The 5,144-nt window shown below is 34.3% G+C and overlaps 1 long non-coding RNA gene across 1 annotated transcript; it reads left to right on the top strand.

Moving 5' to 3' along the window:
- The first annotated feature begins 298 nt into the window (after positions 1–298).
- LOC132069235 (uncharacterized) lies at positions 299–1,801 on the top strand. Its single transcript, XR_009417710.1, has 2 exons — positions 299–490; positions 1,532–1,801. It is a non-coding gene; the product is annotated as an uncharacterized LOC132069235 (long non-coding RNA).
- Positions 1,802–5,144: the final 3,343 nt, after the last annotated feature.

Here is a 5,144-nt window from a genome sequence, read left to right on the forward strand (position 1 = left end):
CATTCACGTTTAGGCTTTTATTTCCCGGACTTTTTTTAAAATTTTTATAAGGGGACTTTAACGCCGAATTTTATTCCCCCCTTTTATTATTTTAATAATGATGATTACTATTATATCTTATCCATTTATTATTATCATTCTAATGATTATTACTATTATAATAATAAAAATAGTTATACTTATTTTAATAACAGTAATAATAAGAGTAATAAATGGTTATAAAATAGCTAGAAATAAACTATTAAATTATAATTATTTAGGAAGCACGAAGAAATTAATTAGAAAAAAAGTAGGACAAAATTGGGTGTCATATAAAAAAAATAGAAAAAATAAAATAAATTTCTAAATCTCATAAAAATAAAATAAAACTCAAACATATTACGACCAACTGTCAGAACATACACTATACTTTGTGGTTCATACATAAGTATGAAACCCTAAAATTAGAACATTTGGACAAACAACTCGAAGATCATCTTGCTGAGATCTGGTAAGAATTTTTTACATTGGTTCCTCTTTCTTCCCCCACTTCATTATTACTATTATTAAAGACTGTATCATTTCACTTTAACACTGATGACAAATTTCTTTCTACGCTTCAAAAAGAATTATGATTTATTTTCTGGATCTGCGGATCTAGTTGTTGATTACTGGTGACGTCATATACCACAATCCATCTGTTTCAGTCATAAATGTAGTTATTCGCCACTCATTGAATTTCGTCCTCTCAATCTCCTAGTGGGAAAAGTTGTGTTCAAACACATAAAATTTCACCACTCTCCTAATTAACACTCAGTGTCACCAGTCTGTTTTTCTCCTTTCTTTATTCTAAATCAAAAGTTCTTGTTCACATATATAAAAGTTTGGAAGTTGAAACACTTTGGGTTTTCGTTATCACCATATCTATTCTAGTACTCCCTCTGACCCATTTTATATGAGGGTGTTTGACTGGACACGGGGTTTAATAAATATGGGAAGACTTTTAGAGCTTGTGGTCTAACACAAGCCTTGAATGGTTGTGTGGTTATAAATCATTTTATTAAGCGTAAAAGAGTAATTTTGAAGTTGAATTATTTCTAAAAATTTAGAAAGGTATCATTCTTTTTTAGACTGACGAAAAAAAAAAGAGTGTCATATAAAATGGGACGGAGAGAGTATTATTCTCTATCTCAGTTTATCCCAAAAAAAAAAGAAGATCCCATAACAATAAAGTGTGATTTCTTGACTTTTACTCTTGGATGGGTTACTCTGTTAGAATTTTATGTGGATTGTGATCACTGTATATGTGTACCAGCCTGGTAAGTCTTGAATCCGAACTTCATTTTGAACTTTTTAATGATTTTTTTAATTTGGATTTCTGGATTTTGTTGGTTCTTTTGAGTTTCTGAATTTTCGAGTTTATGGTTTTTGAGAATTTCTTGGTTCTTTTGAACTTTGTGGTTTATGCATTTATGAAATTTCTTTGTTCTTTTGGGTTTCTGAATGTTGGGGTTTATGGGTTTTAAGAAATTTGAGAAATTTTCATTTTCAGGTTGAAGTCATCATTTTGTTTCGAAGTGGAAGTACCATTTGCACTGTGGTCGTGAAGTTTTGGGTCTCTAGGATTGTATTTGCACTAATTTTTTAGCTCGGTAATGAGCATTTTGCTATAATTTTGGATGCCAAAAAAGGTGTGATTCCTTTATTTTATTATGAATTTGCAAGGGTTTGATTCCCTTATTTTTGAATGCGAAAGAGATGTGATTCCTCTATTTTATTATAAATTTATAAGGGTGTGATTCCCTTATTTTTTAATGCAAAAGGGGTGTGATTGCTCTATTTTATTATGAATTTGTAAGGGTGTGATTCCCTTTTTTTTTTTTTTTTTTTATGTGAAAGGGGTGTGATTCCTCTATATTATTATGAAAATGTGATTTCCTTATTATTGAATGCCAAAGGGGTGTGATTTCTCTATTTTATTATGAATTTGCAAGGATGTGATTTCCTTTTTCTTTTTTTTAATGTGAAAGGAGTGTCATTCTCCTATTTTATTATGATTTGCAAATGATAAATTTGTAACTAAGTTGAATAGTTATTTAAATTTGTAGGAGCCTCAAAGAATGTCAAAATGGATAAATCTGGAACTAAGTTGTACATTGGACAACCAAGTTCTGGTAGTCGTCTAAAGGAACCTTACGTTAAAAAAAAAAAAAAAAGACTAAGTGGTACTGTTGTTAAGCATTGGTTCTAATTTCTTAAGGTCGATGGATCGAACCCAACTTGCTACACTTTTGCGTCTTTTTTTCTTTTTTAATTCTGAAGTAGCGTTTTCCTTTTTCATTTTATTTTTAATTACCCAAAAGCACAATACACAGAATGCGAACAGCCAAAATACACAGAACAATGAACATCAACAAAAAATTTGTTTTGCTCTTTTTTTTTTTTATTATTCTAAATCAAAAGCTCTTGTTCTCGTAGCTAATAGCTTGGAAGTTGGAACACTTTGAGTTTTCTCCACCCCCATACATATGCTAGTATTATTCTCTAATCCCAATTAATCCAAAAAAAAAAAAAAAAAAAAAACCATAACAGCAAGGTGTGATGTCTTGATATTTATTCTTGAGTTGGATAAAATTTGATATCAACCGCTGCCCCTCTTTGGCAAAAATGTTAAAAGTGATTTCGGAAAACACTTTGTGTCATATAATCAAAAATATTACGGCCAAATACCGGGAAATTGTAACAACCAGATAATTTTTGAGAAAATTTTAGAGTTATATCATTAATTATAACTTACTAATTTTAACGGTTTCATATCGAAGCGGGTAAATATGAAATATAGTCACATTATATGCTTATATTTATTTTGTTAAATATTATTAGTATACATGTAAAGTCTGAGATAGTCAATTAACTTGTGGCTAATGGGCCATTCCCACTTTACATAAATCGAATAATCAAGGACTTGGATATATTTTAAAAGGGAAGGAATGGGCTGAATAACCGCAATTGCAGTCATGACTTAAAGAGGTTATTAGGGCATTAGAATATTACTGGTATTGAAGAGAGAAGCGAACGGAAGGAATTGGCGTTGAGAGTTAAGAAAAGTGAAGTTCCATTTGCTCACCCAGGTATTGTAAATTCATTCCTTTACTTAGTATTGATGAACTGAAATAGAGTGGATAATACAATTAAGTCATATGGAATAATGCTAAGAATCTATCTTTGTGGGGGACATAATGATTAAGGGAGACATGATTGTGTCTATAGGCCTTGGGAATAGAAATAGTATTTAATAATGGGTAATAACCTTTCTAGATTACAATTCTACTTTGCACAGGGAGTTCAATTGGCATTAGCAAACATTGTGGAATTAGAATTATAAGTCTTGGACTTTGTACTTTACGTGTTACTACATGAAGATTATGTAACAGAATATTTACCGTAGCAGAACCGCTTTTAAGCCTTTGAATATGTCAGTGATTAAGGGATTAATCGGCTAATAACAGGACACCATTAACGGACTTAGTATTCGAGGTGTCCTAAAATTATGAGATTAATTTCTCTAGACTAATTTAGACCTGTTATTTATGTTTTGAATAGACTGAGGCTATTGGATATCGTTTGAGCAGATATTGGCGTTTCAAGAAAGGTTTGCGTTCCGTTTATGGCAAGTGAGGCTTAAACTCTTAGTTTACTTGCTTTTCAAAAAAATCATATGGTTTTGTTGTACGTATGCATTTAAACCATTTAGTTCATGTGAGTGGGCAAGCATGACCTAAATTGAATTATTTTCAAGTGTCTAAACTAATGACCGTATGAGTTCTTTAGAGTAATTTCACTTAGATAGATTCTTGCTAGATATGCAGAGTTTTGAATTGGTATTGATTGGATGTTTGTTCCACTTTATCATATCTTCAGAGGGGCATACTCTGACAGGCCCTATTGGGTTCGGTTGGAGGTAGATGTCAGAATTATAAGTGACCCGGGTAAGATGTGGGTAAATAATGTCCACTCCGGAAGACGGGGTAAGACATGAACAAATACGTACCGTGTCCCGTGAGCATAGATTCAGATTCAGTGTATTTCATGTCTTGCTTGTTTATGCTTCATGATTTCAACTTTATCTTCAGTGTTTGTATATATTTAATATACTTGTACTATTTAAGTGCTTTTATGCATTATCAGGAATTTCAAAGACTTGCCCCAGGGGTAAGCTGAGAGTGTCGATGATCTTATTGGGTCTGTTAGACTCACGCTTGTTGATGTTTATATGTGTGCAGGTGCGGTCAACGGCGACCAGGTAGCCGATACCTAATTATTTCAGCTTTCTTCAGTCCAGTTCAGTCGAGGTGAGCTACCATTAGATCATGGCGGCCTCTTCTTCTTTAGCCGACTTAGTAGTATTCCGAGTTGCGTCTCGTATTCTTGTATTTAGATTAGTAGTTCCATGACTTAGACATATTATGGGGTTTATGGGCAGACTCAGTATTTGTATTGCGTTTCTGCACGTCACATTATATTATAAGACTTGGAGTATTATTCTTCTTTATCTTTTAATTATCTGCATGATTAGCCTAGAGGATTTGCCTCATGGGTAGAAGCTCGTCAGGTGCCCTGTAGCAGCCTAAGTGTCAAATTTGGGTCATGACAAACTTGGAATCAAAGCACTAGGTTTGAATCTCGTTGGAAGTCATGGAACGATGCCTGGTCGAGCCTAGTAGATCGGTACAGAGATGTCTGTACTTATCTTCGAGGGGTTGCACGGGGATTTTAGGAAGAGTTTCCCTTCTTTCTCTCTTATCATGCTAATACAGTTGAATAAGTAATTAACCCTTTTCTTGTTCTGGAACAGATGGCAAGGACTCGATCTTCTGCATCTGCAGGGCGAGGAGGTGCACCAGTAGCACGGGGGAGAACCGGGTCACGAGGACGGCCTCCAGCATAACAGGCTGCTAGGCCTAGAAGTAGACCCCCAGCCGCCAGACAGGCACCCCCCGAGCTTCCGGTAGAGGAGGATATTATGGAAATACCAGCAGCAGCCCCAGTTGAGGGAGTTACAGTTTCAGTACCACCAGATCTGTTGGTCAGGATGGTTTCAGTTATGGAGGCTATTGTCTCTCGTTTAGGTAGGATTATGCCTCCAGCTACTTCTCAGACTCAGA

This window comes from Lycium ferocissimum, chromosome 9 (genome assembly GCF_029784015.1).
Source record: "Lycium ferocissimum isolate CSIRO_LF1 chromosome 9, AGI_CSIRO_Lferr_CH_V1, whole genome shotgun sequence".
Taxonomy (NCBI): Eukaryota; Viridiplantae; Streptophyta; class Magnoliopsida; order Solanales; family Solanaceae; genus Lycium; species Lycium ferocissimum.